At 27.0% G+C, this 23,051-nt stretch overlaps 2 long non-coding RNA genes across 3 annotated transcripts; both read right to left on the reverse strand.

Annotated features, from left to right (window-relative positions):
* Positions 1–4,480: 4,480 nt before the first annotated feature.
* LOC147811032 (uncharacterized) lies at positions 4,481–11,742 on the reverse strand. 2 transcript variants are annotated; one of them, XR_015433105.1, is made up of 3 exons: positions 11,567–11,737; positions 8,844–8,930; positions 4,481–6,303 (listed from the first exon to the last, which is right to left on the reverse strand). It is a non-coding gene; the product is annotated as an uncharacterized LOC147811032 (long non-coding RNA). The 2 variants fall into 2 exon arrangements; XR_015433106.1 differs by lacking the exon at positions 4,481–6,303 and adding an exon at positions 7,822–7,927 and having other exon boundaries at positions 11,567–11,742.
* Positions 11,743–14,298: 2,556 nt separating this feature from the next.
* LOC147811033 (uncharacterized) lies at positions 14,299–18,201 on the reverse strand. Its single transcript, XR_015433107.1, has 2 exons — positions 17,331–18,201; positions 14,299–15,154 (listed from the first exon to the last, which is right to left on the reverse strand). It is a non-coding gene; the product is annotated as an uncharacterized LOC147811033 (long non-coding RNA).
* Between the last annotated feature and the right edge of the window lie 4,850 nt (positions 18,202–23,051).

Raw genomic sequence — 23,051 nt, forward strand, 5'->3', positions numbered from 1 at the left:
TTTTATAAGTAGATCAGTTTTTTCAATTTAAAATAAAATATATCACAAACCTTTTATGACGTAGTTGACAACTTTTTTAACTATTCCTCTAAAAACTTCAGCTTAGACGTATATGGAGAACTTTGTTTCTGCTTACAACAATATATTTATAAACATCATTTTTTATGACATTATTTTTTGAAAACACAAGAAAATTAAAAAATAACTTGATTGGAATACATTAGAGGAAAATTTTTTATTTTTTTGTAAAATAATGACGATTTCGATGTTTAAAATATACAAATTCACAAATATACAATATACAAAAACATAAATAGTTCATTGCTATGAAACTCTGCAAAAAAGGTATTACATATCATCGTTAAAATATCTCATAAATTTTTTAAATGGTATGTCTTTTAGATGTTAAAGAAAATTAAAAACTTACATTTAGGAATATTTAAATATAAAATTTGCTTTATTTAAAACTGCCATGTAGTATCATTTTTAGCTATTCAAAAAAATTAATAAGCTAAAGTAATGAATACAGATTTTAATATGAAATTGGTAATGAATGAAAATTTTGTATGTTGACAATTTTGAGTTTTTAGGGGTTTTAAATTTAGTTAGTTTTTAAATTTACATGTTTTTCTTTCTTAGATTATTAGCTATTGAACTTAAAAATTCTGGGATGTCTAGATTTTGGTTTAAAAACTTAACGCAAAGTGTTTTCAACCTTTTTTGAAGAGTTTCATAGCTCCTCTTTTTTCTATGTGCGATATGCACTCCAGCTTTGATTTGCTGGAAACTGAAATACAAAGAATGACAAAGAATGAAAAACTGAAATACAAAGAATGGCTGAAACATTCTTAGAAAAAGGTTGAAAGGGTTGTTAGAGTGAAACCCCCTCTTATTCTTGTAGGTGTATTCAAGAAACCTCAAGGACATCCATTTGCAATACACTAATGTACACCTACGTCAAAGTAATTGCTATCTTCAGAAATTTACAAGATTAATGAAATGCACTGATTCTAGCAGTAGACTCACAAAAAAGTACATAAACATCTTTCCTTTTTTGTAACACCAATTTCCTTTTGTTTGCAAAAATTTTAATATAGCCGCAAATGCTTGTTTTTTGGTAAAGGCACACTTCAGTGCATCTAACATGATTCAATCTGTAACATACCTTATTGAATTTGATAATCATTTATTTATAATATATATTATTCACTTTGTTAAAATGATATTTGTTTTAGACCAGGGGTTTCCAACTGGCAGCCCGGGGGCCGCATCCGGCCCGCGAAGCCTTTTTTTGTGGCCCGCGGACTAAACTTTACTAGTTGTCATTTTTTTGCGGACAATTTTCGTAAAGAATCAATATAGGTTTAAAATGCTTTTCTCGTTAATAAAAACCTAATTTCTTCGTATCTGTGAAATTTAACATACCAATTGTGCAAAAAAATTTATTTCTCAGGTTTTACACCCAGGAAAATATTTATTCAAATGCAAAAATAATCATGTATGTAGCTATATTTTATTTCATTTCTTTTTGTATTTTGTTAATATAATTTAGCATGTGCGTATCAGAAATTTTCTCGAAGAAATTATCCGATTTAACTTTTTGAGACCACTCATTTTGGACGAAAATATTTGCACACACATTTGTAAATTTTAAATGTAAATATCTATTCTCTGGTGGTTGTTGCAGAAAAATCTCAATTTTCTCATTGAATATTTTGTGTGCTACTATGTAAGTTTTAATAAAAACCTAAGTTATTGTAGCCCGAATTTTTATTATTTATTTAATATTTTTTAAAATATTATTAATAAGAATTAAATATTTCTAAAAATCTACTTCTTATTTTAATTTGTAATTCAATACTTTTGTTTTGTACAACTTATTAAAAATCTGACAATAATATTTAATGTTCTTTCAAACATGAAAAAGTCCTTCATAAAATTATGATAAAGTTGTGGCCCCACCATTTGATTTGAATTTTTAATTGTGGCCCGCGGCCTCATGTAAGTTGGAAACCCCTGTTTTAGACCATTATAACAGAATCGTCCTTTTAAAAACATTTCTCTGATAATGAAAGTGCATAGTGAAAGTGATTTTTTATTAAAAAATGTAGTTTCATGAATGCTGTTTTTAAAAAGAATTAAAAATAAAACCGTCTTTAATGAAATAAAAAAAAATATTTAAAACTGAATAAAAATAGACATAACAGAACAGAAATGTCTATTATTTATTATTATTTCTTAACAGAAATAATAATAAATAATAGATTTTAAACAAAGCGAAATTTACTTATATATTTCCTAAAAATAGCTGAGAAATGTGTTACAGGCTATTTAATGTCATTTATCAGCGCAAAATAACGCGTGTTTGAATAAGTTCTTTGAAATTAAATTTTTTTTATGCCGAAATCTTAAATTAAATCTTAACCGTGTTAAAATGAAATGTATTAACAAAAAAATATTCTTAATAAAATTCAGTATTAAAATAATCCCTTAAAAGACTACCTATCTGGTAAAAGACTCCTCATTTTACCAAAATAAATGAATCATAACTGTTAAAATAGGGTGAAAACAATTTTGCAGAGAATTGTATCTCCACTAATTACTTAAAAACTGACATATGTTTTAAAAAAATCCTTGTTTAATTAAGAAAAGAAATATATTTAACAAAAAAATATCTAGTTTAAGAAACTCCTTCTTAGAAATGAAAAAAATTTCTTGCATCAAATCCCTCCTCCTCCTACTTGCACTAATTAACGAATCTGAATCAAAATTATGAAACGGCAAGAAAACTATTCATAACGTTAGCGACGTGTCAACTACTTCTATAAACTATTAGTTAAATAAAGAATAACACACATTCTGTAACAGAAACAACAAAAAAAATTTAAATAGTCTTTTTATCATATAAAGGAAGGGGAAAAAAGTAACATTGTGCTTAAATGTTCTATCTCCTTTACCTCAATTAGCAAAACTAAATATCAATTAATATGAACTTAAAATATTTCCATGACACCAACCATCCGAATCAGAATTTTCGACAATAAAATAAGTTAATAGAGATAAACGTATCTCTTATAAGAAATAAAAAACCTATAAATAAATAAATAAAAGACGAAACCTCTTATAACAATTTAAAATCTTATAAAAAGAAAGAAAAAATGCATCCGACCCAAAAGTCCTCCAACCTTCCTCAATCGGCTAATATGAATATCTATACCCTCTTTCCAATTTATCATTTAAAATAAAAAAATAACATCTTTTACATTAAACATATTAAAATGCATCTTCCCCTTAGAAAAATAAAATAAATAAATAAATTAAATACATCCATCTTCTAAGAAAAGAAATACCGTGACTCTAATTAAAAAAGAGCAATACTTTCCTTTCTCCACAATTAAAGAATAAACACCCAACACAGAAATCCACCCACCTTCCTTAATCGGCTCATATAAATATCAACACCCTTTTCAAAAAATATCATTTAAAATGAAAAATAAATAGCATATTTTATATTATATCTTGCCCTAAAAAAATAAAATAAATAGAGAAATTAAACATACCCAGCTTATAAAAAAAAGAAATACCGCTACTCTAATTAAAAGGCACCAATACTTACACCTCCAATCACGAATAACCATCCAACACATAAATCCTCCCAACTTCCCCGATTGGCTACTTTAAGCCCCACATTAGCAACTTCTTCACAAAATATAATTTAAAATAGAAAATAACACATTTTTCGCTTAAAAAAATTTAAAAAAAAAGTAAAATATTATTGAAAAATTTAAATTGTATCTTCCTGCTTTAAAAAATAATCAAAGAAGAATAAATAAGTGAAATAAAATTTAAAAAAAAAAGCGTAATACAACCAGCCTATAAGTCCCCCCCCCCCTTACCCTTCTCGTTACCTCAATGATCTAATCTGAATTATTACAGATAAAAAGAATATTCATTGAAACAGCGAGAAGCATTCATGTTGCCCAGAAAGCGAAAGGGGAAATATCCCTACAGATTTTCCCTATGGAGGTACCTTTTTTACCGGGACCTTTTTTTCCGGGACCTTTTTTTCCAGGGACCCTTTTTTCCGTACCTTTTTTTCCAGGTACCTTTTTTTCCGGGACCTTTTTTTCCGTACCTTTATTTCCGGGACCTTTTTTTCCGTCTACCAAATAATTCTCGGAAAGAGTCTTTCACCCTATATTAAAGTCGATTGTAACTACGAAAAAGAAGATTTCAGCAAATCTTCACACAATCTCTTTCATATATATATATATATATATATATATATATATATATATATATATATATATATATATATATATATATATATATATATATATATATATATATATATATATATATATATATATATATATATATATATATATAAACTGTTTTGAAAAAATGTCGCGTGGTCCCTTAATATGGGGCCCCCTTGACCGTTGGGGCCCCGGCTTAGTTACGGCCCTTGGCCAAATACTGTTTTAGGGGATTCTGGACCTCATTTTAAATCAACTTAAATAGAGTTAAACCGTTTAATTCTCATTATATGAATTATTTGTATTTGCTTAATCTTACATGGTTACTGCTACTTTATAACCTGAATTAATAGTGCTTTGTTTTTTTAATCAAGTGGAAAACTGTATTCTTTCTTCTAAGATGTAATTTATCTGTCCTTTTAGCATGACGCTGATCCACCTTAATAGGACCAACAGAACAGAAATTAACAATAATGCCTGCTACGTGCCATGAGGACAGATGTTGCCCGAAGTGGTGGGCATTGAAAAAATATTTCCGAGAAGTATTAATCTACGGAATGTCTCGCACATCATTAAAAGTCATCTTAAGAACTAACAGTTAAAATTGAGTCAGTCACTTTCAAAAAAAAAAAAATCTTATTATTTTTTTTCTTGTTTGTGTTTGAAATTTTATAAATTAGAATGTTTTTAAAGAATAACAGAATATTATATTTCAAGTTTATACGACTGTATAATATTTTTATGACTGAATTAAATGATAAATTTTATATTATGCCTTTTGAGCTAACAGTTTTAATAACTTTTTATATCTGTTCTGGCTCTTTCTTATAGTATATTTTGCTCTTTTTGATGTCTCATGTTAATGCATTCTTTTATATATATATTTAACGTCGTTGCCGTGAGGAAGGATAAATACTAATACAGGTCTTAGACAGGGAAAGAGGGCACAATATTTAATTTTTAGAGACAGAACAATCATCAAAGTTATACAAAATCCTTGAGCTCCTTTAATAAAAGTTTTCCCGTAACTCCGGCTTTTCTTCAAGTCAAGTGCTAGCTTCTATTGGTCAATACTTTCTACTAACATACTTTAGGACGTATTTTCTAAATTTAAGAAGTTTTTAATTAAATATAGTAGCATTAAATTCTAACTTGAGAATCATTTAAACTGAAACAGTTGTAGTGATATAGTAGAAATGATAAATAAATGAATAGCTTGTATATAAAGTTAATTAAATACCTAGAATAGATATTCTATAAAATAGTGTATTTCTCTTAATATGTATCTTCAAGAAATGATAAATAAATGAGTTACTTTTTCTTTTGATAATCTTTATTTTTACCTTTTTATTTATTTATTTTTTAAGCATAGCTGCCAACACTGATAGGAAAAAATCCAGTAGATGTTTACTCAGAATTTTGAATAGTAATAGGCATTTAATTCATCAAAGATAGTTAAAATATTTTTTTAATTAAATTAAAAAGAGAGTTCTGAATAAAAATAACCTGAACATTTTTGAACAAAGAAAAAAAAGTGTTGAACTATTTTTTATAAATGAGGTTTGCATCATTATGAATTATTAATACTTATTTAAATATTCAAGCAATAATCTGCACGAAAATTCTATTTCAATAAGGATTTTTTTTAGGAAATTTCTTCAATATTAGGGAATTTTCTAAAATGTACAAAAACCAGGAGAAATTTTAATGAAACCAGTAAACCAGGAGAAACTGGCCTAATCCAGTAGTCTACTGGAAAATCCAGTAGAGTTGGCAGCTATGTTTAAGTGGTAATTAAGAGATAAGCATATGTATAAAGTACAAAATAGGAAGAAAAAAAATTTATAAAGTTGGATCTGACAATTTGAAGCATGTCCATTTTTTTTTGTTCTTATACAATAGACAAGAGTATTGGTAGCCAGCTTGACTCTATGAAGGTGCTTGCTGGTGCCATCATATAAGGTCTATGCCCACTACTAGTAGCAACATCCTGAGGAAAGGAGCAGCTAAAAGTCTTCTTTATAACTATCGTCTGGTTAGCCAGCTGTAAAATAGAAGCATTTTCTTGATAAAAAAAAAAATAGAAATCATGTTACCTTAAAATTCTGCAGTGGGTCAGAATTTAATCTAAGACTTCAATTATATTAATATCTGAAAACCATGCCAAACAATAAAGAGCATAATTATTTTTTATGAATTTAAAAAATATACAATTATATTTATTACATATTGCAAAATCAATGACTGAAATGTTATCATGTTATGGCACAAAGATATTATTCAAAGTAAATGAAAATCTGCATAAACCATTGTAGAAACATAGTCCTGGTAAACATATCTCACAGAAAAGCTTTAAGCAGACAATGCTGTGTGACTATTCCCCGGGACAAATATGGATCATCAGTAGAAGAACAAGCTGCAATCTGAATACTAATTAAATTTTTAGATTAAAAACAAACTATATTAAATAAGTAAAGAATAATTCCATATATAATCCAGGCAAAAGCTAGAAGAGAACAAGTTGCTTCTAATAAGTATTGCAATTAAGATACCTTGTGAAGATTTCAATCAATGGTTAAGTATATAACTAAAAGCACAGCTTTTTAAATTGTAAATCTATAAAGGATTGCATACATTACCTTGAATCAACTTGAGTAACAGAGTGACATTCAACACAAAAGTATACATTTTAAGATATTTTTAATTGCTGGAAAAGTGTTAAGCATGCACACATGCAATTACATATATACATATATTAAAAAAAAAAAAAAAAAAAAAAAAACATTCACAGACTCACTCATGTTGACACAGTCAACGGAACATTGGAGCACACATCCACAATTAGACAATCTCTCTAGTGCTTTGCTAGTTGACCAAGCTCCCATTATTAACAATAAAAAATTGGCTCACTTCCTCCATATATGTCTAACTTGTCATGAGGTTGAACTAATTCTCTCAATTCAATCTTTCAGCATTCAGATGTATTATAGTTATTATGGGTTTTAGTCAATGAGAGTTAAATTGCTAAAATTAAATAAATTATTGTTATGACAAGTTTGTTGCTTGGTTTCAGACTTTCAATTCTTTTGCTGGTTTCCAATTTAGTCAGGTTACTTACGTCTAAAAGAGAGGGGTAGTGTCTGTTTAACCTTATTTAATATTTCTATTGCAGAACCCATCAGAGTTTAGACATAAATACTAACAGCATTAAGAAAAAGGCAACCATAGGACATAACATCACAACATTTAATAGTTACTCATAGCACAAATTTTTAAAAAAAAATTTATTTTCTTTACATATGACATAAATGACCTCACAGCCAACTGCTTGGTTGGCGGGTGCACTGCCTACCAAAGAGACTAGTTGTAGAAATGTGGTGGGCAATAATTTTTTTACAAAATAAGAGATTAACAGCAGAACAGCAATTTTGCGCTTTGTATAAACAACTGAAGTTAATCTTTGCCAGGTCCTGTGAGTGTGCCATTTACATAGCACATGGGAAATTGTATTGAATGAAATAGCTGTAACTTTATCATTAGTCATTATACAATTACTATGTCTGGAATTTTAGATTCAAGAGAAAGAAATAATGGTTTCTACATCTGAACTGCTAGTAATAAACTGTGGTACTGGATAACTATGCCCAAACTATGTAACTGTAGTTTATCTGAAAACATGATAAATATTTGTGTTATGCAGGGCTCAAAATTAACGGCGGTCCGTGACCAATAAAATCGGAGTCGGACCAGCATAAAATAATAAACAGTGGCCCGCCGGACCACCATCCGCCGCAGCCGATCTCCGTTAAAAAAAAATAAAAAATTTTAATTTTATATAAAATTATAATTGAGAATATATTTTATAAAATAAGAGCCAAAAGGAATAATAAATGCTATGGTTGTAAGACTAATTATAAATAACTAAAGATTTAAACAAATTACCAATTTTTTTTTAATATTACTAAATGCTTTGTTTAAATCATCTTGATAATTCGTGCTAATTTCAGATGTTTTTCTCCTTTATTTTTTATTTTTATATTTTATGTCCTAAAACAATCATATTGTTTATTTTTGTTACATTATGATTATGTATAGTTTAATAATTTTGTGATTACTTCAAAATTGAGTAAAAATCATAGTTCTTGATTGCTAAAATATTCTTTTCTAATTAATCTTAGTAAGTAGTATAATTAATCTTATTTCCTTCTTAAATTCTAAGTATATTTATGCAACTTGTGTATTTGAGTTACTTAAAACTATTTTAAAGCTTATTTGCAATTTTTTTTAAAAAATTTTTTATACAAAATTAATATTAATCAAAAAAATGCGATTTAAATCAAAAATGTAAGATTTTTTTAAAAAAAAAATCATGATTTTTTCAATCAAAAATTTTAATTTTTTTTTTTTTATTTGCAGCTAATAGGAACGCGTAGACGGACCAGTAAAGTTTTGTGCGGACTAGTAAAATGTTTTAGTTACTGGTCCTATGGACCAGTAATTATTTTTTTTCCATTTCTACCCCTATGCTAATACTACTAAATCAGCAAGTAAAATTTAAATAGAATCAAATATTAAAAAACAAACCTCATATTTCTTTTAGACTGTCTCTTATACCACACAACTTGCAAACTTAATTCTGGTTTTTCCGATCAGACAGTAACAGACTGATGGCTGAAATAAAAATTTTTTAAAAAAATAACATAAACAACTAACTTTCTGATACAAGTACTATGTTAACCTTAAAGGAGAAAATACAAATCTTTAAAAAATAACCACAGCATCAAACCAATATTAACAAAAATATGGTTTAATAATAAAAGTTTATAAACTTTTCATTGCTTTTTTTTCTGTTCTCCTCTTTTGCCCATATTTCATTTAGGGAGAAAAAAGAGACCTTACATTACTTTGAAAGTTTTATAAGTAAAAATCAACCATGTTGAATACTTATGCATGATAATTCATTTATTAAGAGGTAAGATTTAAATACTTTTAAAATCTTTCACCATTTTTAGAGATTGAATGCTAAAATAATAAATATAAAAAACAATATATTAATAAATTTATTGTTTAATAATAATAGAGGAAGATAATAACCAGCAAAACATTGACTTTTTCTTAACCTACATTTGATTAAAGACAAATACTGATAAACATTAAGGACATTTATTTTGACTTTTATTATTTTATTAAAATTTTAATTTGCAAACAGAATACTACAGCAATATAGTTGAAGAAAAAAAACTAAAACACTTAAGGTAAAATGCCACAGTTAATATACAATTAGTCGAATAATCAAAAAAAAAAAAACAAAAAAAAAACATACTAGTAGCAATAGTACTAACTACTGATACTAACTGAAATACTCGTATTGGCTCCTCTTGAATCTGTCTGTCATTTAAGCTAAAAAAAGAATAAAATTAGATGAATCTCTGTGCAATAGACAAATTTTTATTACAGTAATCTCTCTCTCCTTAGTTTTGTATAATGTTACTTTGAAACAGTTCATTATTCATTAAGTATATACCAAATATATTTAAAGTGAAAGAGTATTTATAATTCAGGGGCAATGTTCTTAGCGATCTTCCCTCTGTCTCTCAGGGGCAGAACCACAACCGTTGTGAGAGAATTAGTACTTAAATTAACTCATAACATTCAACATTCTATTGCCTCTAAACATTTTTCTCCATTGTGTAAAGTAGTACAAAGAAGAATATCAGGGAAAAAAACACTTTCTACTGAATATTTTTCCTTACAGCATCAAAGTGCTAAGTCTGATGCAGTTCTTTGACTACTCTCTCTTGTTTGAATGGGCTGAGTTGTGGTGATCAGGCTTAAATGTCAAGACAAGAGTACAATGTTTTCATGAATCTAGTTAACATATATATAAGTAAACATAAAGTCGTGTATACATACACTTTCTTTTTAGCAACTTTGTCATGCATTCTTCACAGACTGAATATTGTCCTGTCAGTTTTAATGAATGCCATCTTTGCTAATACATTCATCTGCGACAACATCAATATCTCAATAAGGTTAAACATTTAAGAAAACAGTTAAATATGTCACCATGGAATCCCCTAGTAAAAAGAGTAAAGGCGACAGAAGAAATAAGCAAGGCTTGGTTTACATAGTAGTTTTTGACTTAAGCATTAACTGTAAAAAATCTTGGAATTTTGAGAAAATAAAAATTATAGATAGAAAAAAATATAAATAGTTTGTAGTAAATGAAAAATTTAATTTCAAATTAAAATCTAAATAAGTTAATTTGAATTGTCATTAATTTGTTAATATGAATTATATTCTAAAGAAATATAATAATTTTATATGCATTTGAAATAAAAATTAAATTATGTGTACAAATTGTTTTGCACATAAATGTGATACATATAGAATAAAATTTCTTGATTATAGTATGCATGCTCATAATTTATGTAATAGTTTAGACAATCTAAAAGAATAATAAGAGCAGTAATTGTGAACGAAAATGATAAATATTATCCAAAATTCAAAATAAGAATTTTTCTGTTTCTTTACAGATTCATATTTAGAATTTCTTTTTAACATAAGTTTATAATAAAATTGAAACAAAACTATTATGAATATGATTTAAGAACTCTCCCCTGTTATGAAGAAAATTCAATACAAAAGCTTCCTATCAAAATAAAATTTAATTAATATATTTTCTAGAAAAAAAATCTCTTTGTATTATGTTTCTGAAATAAACGTAAATCAACTCATTTAAATTTAAGAAATTTCATTACTAAACTGCGTTGCAAATTTTAGACAATCTAACTAAAGATTTCTGGAAACATAGAAAAACTTTGATAAATGAAAATTTTTTCTTTTGGTTTATGATTTTCAAAAATACATAAATTTTACACATAAAGGAAAACAAACTATGTAATTTAAATTCTAAATCTTTGCATTTTCAGGAAATTTAGTATAATCTCTTAATATTAACAAAATCTCATGATTTTTTAAAATATAATGCTTTTAAAACATACATTTATATTATAAATCTTTAATTAATAAGAAATACCTGTAAATAAAATTTTCATGATGACAAAATATAAAATCCAGCTCAATCAAATCTAGAAAGTGGCTCTGAAAAATAATTTTGTTTATGATATGACAGGAAACTATAGATGCAAAATAACTGATTTCAGTAGTGAGGTAGTTGCAATACATGGGTAGCAAGTAAAAATATCCAAGCCATTTTGAATTAATTGAGTAAATGGTGCAGCTCTTTGCATTCGAAAGAACATTGTAGATAATATAGTAAATTTACTATTAAAAATATGAATTACCTAGCGAATTCGTTTCATTGCTTAATCATTCCGAGTACGTCCAGCTCAAACATTTTCGCCATTTTCAATCACGTTCACAAAAAGCGGGCATCCAAGCAGTTGGCGATAGATTTCGTTTGGCAATCACCCATTTCAGCTGATCGCCAAAGTTTAGGGTTATAAAAGGGCGGGCATCCAAGACAGTGCGTTTTTAAAAATAATTTCCGTGATCTCCACGATATTTGGTCAATTTAGGAATTGGTAACTGGGCGGAGTGAGCTTGACGCTAGCTTTTATCCATCAATCTTACTTTGATCAAAGTAAGCGCGCGCAATCAAAGTAAGTCATAAAAGTAAATAAAACAAAAATGGGAACATCGAAATTTTAGGGAAAAGGGAAAATGCGAAGGGGAAAAAAAGTCACGCACTGTTATTGAGAGTATGATATATCAAATGAATAATCTCGGCCTCTGTGTTTTTAAAATTCATTTGAATTCTAAAATTATTTAATGAGGTTTAAAAAATAAAATCATATTTTATTAGACATTGATATAAGTAGTTTAACCAACCCTGTGATTATATTAATGAAAAGAGGAAAATTATTGTTTTTGAAATTAAGTCAATATATAAAAAGTTCCCTGTATTTGTAATTGTCTCTCACTTTGATGTGACGTAATTTACTTTGATGGGTGTTCAACTTTAATTTCTACTTTGATTCAAACAGCGATAATTGTGCCAATTGTGGGTATCGGTAATTGATTGTTATCTATGACGTATTTGCTTAAGAGGATTCTAAAAATGATAAGGGTCAATTTCAAAGATGCGTTAAATACAATTTTTCCAGTTTCGTGGGGTGAGGAAGCTCGATCCTAACTTCACGTTCACGGTTACAATCAAGTTAATCACAGAAAAAATTCAAAATAATTATTTCTCAAGCCCATTCTCACTGTATGAAAAATAGCAGGTGAATTTGGAGGGTCACATAAAGCGAAATTTTGAATATTGTGCTAGCGATCTCTGAGGAACCATTTCCATTACATTCTGTACAATACTTGTGCTAGTAGTCCCGCTGTGAACTGATCGTAAAGACACAGTTTCCAGTAGAATGCCTCAATCAAGCATCACTGGCTGCGGTCATCAAACGAGTGGAGTGACCACTTTGAGCAAAATGCGTAGGGACCCAGGGCGAGCGGTATTGGTCCTCGTTAAGCTGTTCTACTGTAAAGTGCTCGACTTCTCGAGCAGATCGTCGCGCTACTAAGGCAGGGGAGCCATCCCCTCTGGGGAGGATCAAAATTTCGATGGTATGTCTACGGATCATTCTCAGGAATGTTTCCCAGACCGTCACCAGTAGCCCATTGTGCAATGTAAATAAAGCACCCAAGTGATGGTAGCTTTCCATATTTCTTTCTTATTTAGTTTCTAATGCGGGCTTCACACTTTGAATGCAAAGGGCACAGGAGTCGAATTATCTTTTGTTGGTATTAGCATGTGTATTTTTCCATCTGTATGTCCTTTCTTTCACCAATAAATGGTCTACCTAGGTGGCTATTATAGTTCTTTCGCTTTACCTTGAAATATGTCTTAAATAAAAAGACAAATACACATTTTTAAATCACTATGTATGCAAAAATTTGAATGTCAAAACCAGTTTGATTGCTTTTGAAGCACTAAAGGAGTTTCCATTAATCTTCTTATACCTTTACTGGATTAATTATTCAAATTAATTGGGTTAAAATAGTTTTAAATATTTAAAAAAATCATTTTTATTTAAAAAAATTTTAAAAAGTCGGAAAACAAAGATATATATTACATTTTTTCGTTGTTTTTGTATTCCGGCTTTTTAATTTATTCTTTTTAATAAAAATGTTTTTTTTTTTACGTATTAAATTTTTTTTTCATTTAATAGCTTCTTTTTTCATGAATTTTTATTACATTTTTCTCTCTGTATTTTTGATGCAATTTATTAATTCTATGTACTAGCAACTTTTGTGTAGCAAATAAAGCTATTATTTTTTCTAAATTTTCTTTATTATTCTCGTAATCTTTTATGTTTTTTATTGTGTTATATATATATATATATACCACTTGTTACCATCATTAAAGAATGTTAACTTACTCAAACAAATTTTTTAATTTGTATTCCTTATGCAAGCTATTATTTTGTAATAATTATTATCAAACTCCTTATAAAAAAGCTTATGCTATATCATGCTCTTCTAAAGCCAAATTTTTTAACAACTGATATTGTAAATAGATATAGGAGTAAAAAAAAATTTTTTTTTTAGAAAAATAAACTATACATAAATAAACCTTAACTTTTCAGCATTCTTCTCTGACATCCCTCGTCATATATCAAAAGTAAAACCTGGTCCTACTGGTAATCCATTAGACTTGTTGATTTTAAATTATGAATTGAAATAGTTAAAACGAAAAGACTGTTTCAATAAATGTAAATAAATTTGGATTTCAGTGATATTTGATGAGAAACTTTAGCAACTTGAGAAAAAGCTTCCAGAAAGTTCTAGAAGCATTATTTGATATTCAATAACTTTAGGCATTTGCTATTTGATTCCTACATCGTTTATTATTGTTATTTATAGAGTAACTTTTACATCAAGAAAAGTATTGATTTCTATAAATTTTGCATGCTGAAGCCTTTTACATCTAATACAGAAAAATATATTATTTAAAAATTTATTATACAACTCCACTGAAATCCAATTTTATCTTTTTGCAACATACAAGTAATAGTTCTTAGTTTAAAAAATTTTATTGGTAAAAACATCATTGGATTACAAATCATTTGAAATGGGAAAGAACAATATATTGAATGAAATAATTTTTATAGTAAATTAAACATATTAGTTTAAGGAAATAATTTTAATGGAATACACTGAAACTATGAATGAAGAAATTTATAAGCTTTCTCCCATAAACTATTTTGACTAATTTCTAGTACTTAAAAAGAAGAGAATAAGAACAAAAAGATTGAAGAAAACTGTCACAAAGATTTATAAATATTTTATGTAACATGCATATACATTATGCAGTATCAACATTAAAATTTTACAAAATAAAACAATTAGAAGAAGTTTAAATTTAAAGAAAGAGTCTTGAACTGTTTAATAATGAAAATATAATTTGAATTTTAATCTACAAAGAATATATAATAGCAAATTTCCTCAGATTTAATGTTTAGAAAATATATTTAAAAACTTTTGTATAACAGTTTTGAATAGGCCATAGTAAAATGTTATTAACCCAATAAAAGATCCAGTACAAGAATTTTTTTTTTTTTTTTTAAATTGCTACCACAATAACCCCCAAAAGTTTTTAGAACAAAAATAAGTAATACATAATTAAGATTATAAAAGTCCAGATAAGATTAAGATTAATTAAGGTAATTAAGTAAATTAAGATAAAAAGTTATAAATGATTATGAAAGCTCCCTAAGGTCAAAACATTTTTCTCTGAACACTTTCACTACTGCTCTTTCTACTTCTGTTTATGGTTTTTAGAAAATGAAAGCTTGTAATTATTTCCGGCTGTGATATAATACAGGCTATTTTAAATGCAGAAGAGGAGATGAAGAATAAATTCTGTCAACCTGTAAGAGATAAAAAATACATTATTCAAAAAAAAAAAACAAATAAATAAAAGGTTCATAAATCTTTTCTTTACAATTGATTTAATTTTTTTATACTGCTACATTACATTATTATCATTCGATTTTTGTGTGTCTTCTACGGAATTAGTGATTAACATTTGCTACGCCATCAACTTCTCCTAATACAATCAACTAATAATATCAAATTTTTTCCGAATACAATTTCGACTACTCCCCTTAAAATTTTCACAAAATTCTAACAAAACACAAAAAAATTCTGAATTTTTTAATATATTTCAGTAAAATTGTTTAAAAGTAATAGTAATAGTGTTTCAAAATGGTCTACACCACATAAAATTAAACTGTCTTTATGGAATATTCATTTAGAAAAAATAATAAATGAATTTAAACTATACTCACAATACACAAAGTTACTACTTTACTAAATTTGAAAAGAAATAACTTCCTACTACTCAAAAATAAACTGCCTATTAATGAGCACTTGAATTGTGCTGACTGTTACTTCCAATTTGTATATTTTTGAGGAGAATGAAGTATTTGTATATTTTGAACAATCAAGTAACAAAATTAGTATCAACTCTTCATTAATATTAAAGCAATATTTATAAAATGCATAGATTAAAAGTTTCAATTTACTTTGACAAAACTTGAATTTGATGAGCACAATGAGACCTGGGCTATATATGTGGTATTTCATGAGGATTGCTCTTAATATGTCTTTTCAAATACCTTATCAAAAAATTAGTATTAGCGAATTAGTATTTAAGGAAGGAAAAAATAAACACAGAAAAATGACAAATCACTTTTCTGGAAGAAAAAAGAAATATACAACAAGACACATTTGACTGTATAAAAAACACATCTTCAAGTTTCAACACCCAATTAAACCTGTTTTGATGTTAATTACATCGACATTTTTTAACTGCAAATAGTCAGATTTCAATAGTGCATATGTTTTCCCAATACTTTTATACTAATTGTAACATACACACTTTTTGTTTTCCTTTTTGATAAGGATTATAAAAATACATATCAAAAGCGGTGTTTAGAGAACACACTGTATATTATATATTAAGTATTGTATCTATGTTCGTAAAACTAGCACATTTTAATCAAATTATTTAAGATTTTGCATATTGTATGTTTCCAGAAAGAGAAAAAGAAATTTTTTTTTGCTCTTTCTTAGAGCAAATAATGTACTTTGAACAAAAAAAAATTTACTATTCTATTACATAAGTTAATAGAAATAAAAGCAAGTCCATAGGATTTCAATTTAATAACTGTAGCATAGCATAAAGCATCACGAACAGTCCAAAATGAAGTTGACTAAAGAAATATTAAACATTTTTATTCAACAACAAAACTTTCTATAGTTCATCAAGATAAGATACTCATGAAAATAATGATTATTATACATGGAAATAAGATATTCTTTGTATGATAACTATTTTAGTGTCAAGTAAGCTAGAGTGTATGTGGTCAAATAAAACATTTGGCGAAAAAGATAAAATCAAACAAACGGACATTTTAAAACTCTCAAGCAAATTTGTATAAAGATCAAACTAATATAAAAAGATCTTAATATTAAGCTAGAAATGCATAAAAATTTAAAATGACTTAATTTTAATATAGAATTAACAACTATTCTAAATCCTAAATAAGACATATGGATCTCCATGTTTTTAAAATTCCACATTTATCATAACACAAAATTTTCTCTATAAGCTATTTTTCTTTAATTAAATATAGACAGAAAGTAACCAAAAACAACAATTACTTACATAAAATTTTGACAGAAAATAATCTGTATTAATATCTACACAGTAATAAAAGTTGAGCAATATATTATACTATAAAATGATAGAGCTAAAAAACAGTTCAACTAAATATTTTATAAACTTTAATAAAAATTATTAATACACAAACAGATCGGGAATAAATGAACTATTAGGCATGGAATACATATTTTGTTATTATTTCGGATTATTCAGTTCAGAAATACTTCTAATAATCTATTAACTACACAAAGATATCATATATACATTAGTATAACGTATATTAGTATGTGATATAATTAGTAGTATTTAAAATAGAAAACGTAATATTCATTTTAAAATCACATATAGTTGATTAAAACGAAGAAATTCTCACTTACCCGATAATATAGAGAAGTTTTCAAATCCTATTAGTACATCCAGATTTCTTGAAAAAAAAAAAGGTTCTAAATAAACATATTCCCTGTAAACAAAAACAACTTCTTCTAAATCGTCACATTTCCCTAAAAATATTTCCCTACTGGTAAATGCGCGCGCTTACTTTGATCAAAGTACTTTGATCGTGTCAACCCACCTTGACCCTACAAACTTTTTCGCAAAGCAATTGGCGTTGTTTAAACAAAAGCTATAGACAGGGACAGTGATGACGTATTTCACCCCGCCTCCTTCCAAACGCGTTCCAAACATTTTTTCGAACGAACCATTTCAATGGCATTTCCTATATGAATTTAAGACGGCAAGATTTTTAGTTTATTATTGAAATAAATAAATTTATATAGCGCTTCTAAGGGACTTATTCCTAATTTATGTAGTTTTCATTATACGGGGTATTCAGTAGATTTTACGAGTTAAGTGCATTAAATGCTATAAAAAAAGTTTCAAAATGGTTATCTTTAATTTTGATGTATAAAAATTTAAGCGTCAGTACTATTTTTAACTCTTGTTTCATGTTTATAATAATGTCTTATTTTATTTAGAATTTGTTACATATTCTTAACCTACATCAAATTTTTTTCTTTAGTTATGGAAAGGCATGCATTGTTTTAAAACGTTCAGAAATTAGTTTTTAATCAATCTATAATTGGATTGTATTTATCAATACTAATGTCTGTTTATTAAATTATATCTGATGATTACATTTGTAGTTATTGTAAACTTTGTTTGCTTAAGATTTTCTGATTATTGCTGCTAATTCTCATAAGCTTTAGTTTTTAACTATTAAATAGGAATAAATTATGTAACTAACTTATTTAATATGTATACATATAGTTAAATCTGCACAGAGTTTAAGTTTAAACTCAGATTTATTTTAACTTGAGATTTTTTCTTGTTTGTATTTGTCATCATCATTATTAATCAGTTTTTAACAGTAGTTTTATGCATTAATTTTTTGAAAAAATTAAGATACCTTATTATTAGATAATTAATATTAGATTATTTCTTAATGTAACTAGTGTAGTGCTATGTTAAAGTGCAGTGTTATGTTAAAAGGGTCAATACTATGTATAGTTTCCAGAATTTTAATACATAGAATAGCTAAATTATTTTAAAATTTCTAATTTTCATTTTAAAATGTGAGAGGAACAATTTTTTTAGGTGTTATATATATGAATTTATCTTAAAATCTCAGATTCCTATTTTATTCTATAAGAAAGTGCAACATGAATTTTTTTAGAATTTTTTAAAACATACTTATCCCATACATAAACTTTTATTTAACATTCATATTTATTAATCTATGTATTCACATAGGTGTTTAAATTTTACTTATTTAATAATATTAATTTCACATGCATTTCAAATAAATATAATTCAAATTTTTAAGAAATTTTTTAATTGAGAAACTTAACTCTTTTTTAATTAATGTATGTATGTATACATATTTAGTTATACAGCTTTTATATTTGGCAAATGTTACTGTTATCACTTTTTATGGAATAAAATTTGCATTTGACAGTCTGAATCAGAATTTTTAAATTACCTTCATAATAATATTTTATTTGTTACAGTGCTTTGGCTTATGTTGAACGTAACATTCAAAAGTCACCATTATCCAAATTTATTTTTAATTTCATAATACTAATATCTACAGTTTAATAAGTTGAAAATATGTTTTAAGACCTGTCAACTCTCAAACTTTTGTTTAGGTTTCATATAATTTTTTATTTCCTATCATTAAGTAAATTTACCAATAAATTTGAGCTATTTTAAAAGCTTGTATCTTAAATGTTTTATAATTTTCACTAATTTATCTGACTTTATTCATGCTCCTTACATAACTTTTTAATTTGTTTTAAAGTTTTCATAATTATTTACAATTAATAAGTTGTCTCAATATTATAAAAAAAAATTTATTTAATATAATATACATATTTTAAGAAAAATTAAACATAAATTAGAAATAACATTTTTCAAATAATAAAATTCACAAATTTCCGATTTCCAGATTATAAATACAATTTATATGGTAAATATTAAACACAAATTCTCCCAATCATATGTACGAAAAGTTTTCATAATCATTTACAATTAATAAGCTACTCCAATTAATATCATAAAAAGAGATTAACATAATATTAATATATGTAACTCTTTTTCTTGCCATTTCAGTGGTTAAATTCGACTCTATATTAATATATTCAAAGATTTAGTTGACCCACTTTTAACTACATGAGAAACGCCATATTGTTTGCTCCGTTCAAAACAAAGTTTGGAACGAGGAGAGCTAGTGACGTCGTTGATGACGTAGGACTAACCCTGTCTACAGTCTGAGAATAAAATAATAAAGAAAAGAGGGTACCCTTTTACTACCCGCTAAACATTTTTATTTGGAAAAGTAGGCATGGAATACGTAGAGTTTGTTTAAAATACATTATTATCAAAATGATATTATTATATCTAATAAAAAGAGATAAATTGAAAACTGCCGAGATCTGTACTTGGGTATTAATAAAGCATGATTTCGTTAGAGAAAATTACTTGAATGTTTCTCCTCTAGTTTTTATGATATATTTTACTTTGTATAAACTGCTTTACTTATTCTTTTGCTTTGTGAAGTACTTAAATCAAACACTTTTTAACCCAACTCATCAAAAATTCTTTAATTTGTACAAAGATTTCTGTTTTATTTGAAAACTATGTAGGCTCAGTGGTTCTTACTTCTTCTGTGTTGCTAATTATGGGATGCGTTAAAATTTTTGTAATAAAAATAAAATTAAAAAAATTAAAACGAAAGAAAATTTTTAATTTTCGGTTTTAAGGTTGACTACCGCAATAGTGTACTCGTTTTAGTAAATAAATGTTCGGCTTTTTCCTAATGAAACGAAGCAATGTTTATAAAAAGCGAGACTCGCTTAACAGTTTTGTTTGCTTTTTTTCATCTATTTTCATCTACAAAATTAAAGTATCTATACCTGAATGCAGAAAAGTTTATAAAATTATTAATTTAAAGTTAGAGGAAATTAATTGTACTTAATTTTGAAATGATATATTAAAATATATTTTTTACTACTATTTTTTAAGACCCAGCAGATAATAAAATTAAGATAACTCTCATGTTAAAACATCATCCTCTAACTCGTTGTTACAAGAATTTTTGAAGAATCCAATTCAAAAGCTAGAGTAAGTATATAATTTTGTTAGCCAGGACCTCTCGAACCAGTTAGATATATAGATTTTTTTTCTTTTACTTGCTTTTTGTTTTGCTCGTAAACTTATTAATGTTTACAATTGAAAGAATATGCTACCTTTTATTCATTTACTAAAGTACCACCTGTGATTGTTAAAAATTGTAGAGGTCACTGATAAAATGCTTGTTCTTTGATTTTTGTCAATTGTAATTTAATGGTAACTATACGTTAGTTCTGCTTAAAAAAATTTAAAACAAAATTCTTGTCTTAGAATTGCAGCACTATTTCAAATGATAAAGATAGCTTTAACAAAAAAGAAATCTAGTATAACGGTTTATAACTGATAACATGTAAGAAACTAGTCTATAGTATTGTTATTACACATTGTTTTATAAAATATACGGAGCACACATTTAAGAAATTACGCTATTTATCTTTTATATTTTATTTAAACTTGGATTTTATGAATTATTATTTTGTTCAGACATTGTAAAAATATTAATTTCACATTATGTTGTATTTTCTTTTAATCATTAAATGACTACTGTGTTATTTTAAAGTTACTTACTTTTTTTTTCAAATAAAAAATTTTGCATACATTAAAATTAAATTTTTGAAAGTTTATAATTTAATTTTTCAGTTGTATTTTTTTAGATCTATTGAAACTCCAAGAGAATGTAGAAAAAGACATTAAGATTTATTCGCCGTGAATCATGAAAAATACAGTTTTCACATTTTTCAATAACGTCAGAAATATAAAATAAACCTTTGAATATACCTTTAGGATCAAGTTAATTGTCCCCGGTTTAGTAAAACCCTTGCGCACTTTAATTCTTAAGTAAAATATGGTCTGAAATATTCGGAGATGTAATGACTATATACACGCTATATTGCATAGTTACGTGAGTGAAAGAAAATTCAAAATGATATCGAGGCTGCAATATTTATTTACTGGTGGGGATACGCAGAAAGAAGATTGAAAGACCCAAAACATTTTATACAAAATTATTGTTAGTTAGACTATTAATATTTATTATATAAATCTTTTTCTAGAGCAGAGTAAATGTTTTAAGGCATTCCTAATATGAAGGAATAAAAGACAGTGTCATACATTATTTTAAATTTTATTTGATATTACCAATATTTGGAATGATGAGGAAATATGAATGGTGTAAAAATAATTAAATAAATAAGAGGAGTAACAAGGAATCACACTACCTCCGTTTTATACACCAAAAATAGTGAAAAAGTAATAAGTGTAGTTGTGTGATCTATTTTTGGCGCACCCTTTAAATATTGAGTTTTGCCAAAAAATGTAACCCGGACTTCCATGGTCGCTCAGTATATCTCCACCCCCTATGTCCACTAATGTCCACGCCTATTCCTCCCATTCTCCCACCCATAGCTCCTTCAATTTGACTTGTCTTTCAGCGTAGAAAGGGCCTTAAGTGAGAAAATGTTGAACATAAAATTAATAAATGAAGAGATAATGAAAGAATTAGATGTAAAAGATATCGAAAAGGAAGTTGAAACCTCTGAAACATATGTAGAAGATTTGATTAACTATAAATGCAAAATTAAACAGAAGATTCAACAAATTAGTGCCACTGCCTCAACTAGTACTAATTTAAATGGTGTAACTAAGCTCTCAGACTGTAAATCAAACAGAAGTAAACAAATGCACGATAAAACTACCGAAATTAACTGTAAACAAATATTTCTGAGATCCAAATTCATGGTTGGAATTTATCGGCCAGTTCGAAAATTCAATTGATAAAAATCCGTATCTTTCAAATATTGAAAAACTAATTTATCTAAAAAGTTTTGTTGGAGGAGCAGCTTCAAAAGCAATTTCGAGATTTTCTTTAACGGATGATAATTATAAAGCAGCCCATAATTTGTTGAAAGATCGGTTTGGACAGAAAAACTTGCTTATAAATGCTCATTTAGGCCAATTATTGAATATTACACCAATAAAACATAACTCTGATACTTTTGGATTGCGAAAATTATTCGATCGAGTAGAAATCGAAATTAGAAATTTAGAATCGCTAGGAATTGATTCGGCATCTTACGGAAATTTATTAACGCCGATAATTTTAAAGGTACTCCCATCGGAAATAACTTTAGACTTTAGTAGGAAAGAAAAGGGGGATAATTGGGATTTAAAAGCCTGTCATGTATTTTATCTTCAGTGTAAATGCGCCTTGCAGCGACTCAACTCAACTCCACCTTTTGTTATCCCGCGCTAGTCAGTTGTTGTTCAGCTTTAAACGTAACAAGATGTAAAGTTGTTGTTCAGCTTTAAACGTAACAAGATGTAAACCTCACCTTCTCCCTAATAAAATATGATTTACCTTGATTCTAGTATATAATAATTTGGCGACGAGGATAAAAGAATAATAATGACGGAACTCAATCAATTAATTACAACTCTTCAAGAATTTGTTCAATCAGTAAAATCAACACCAG

This window comes from Parasteatoda tepidariorum, chromosome 4, assembly GCF_982258835.1.
Source record: "Parasteatoda tepidariorum strain Cologne lab strain chromosome 4, Ptep-v5.0, whole genome shotgun sequence".
NCBI lineage: Eukaryota > Metazoa > Arthropoda > Arachnida > Araneae > Theridiidae > Parasteatoda > Parasteatoda tepidariorum.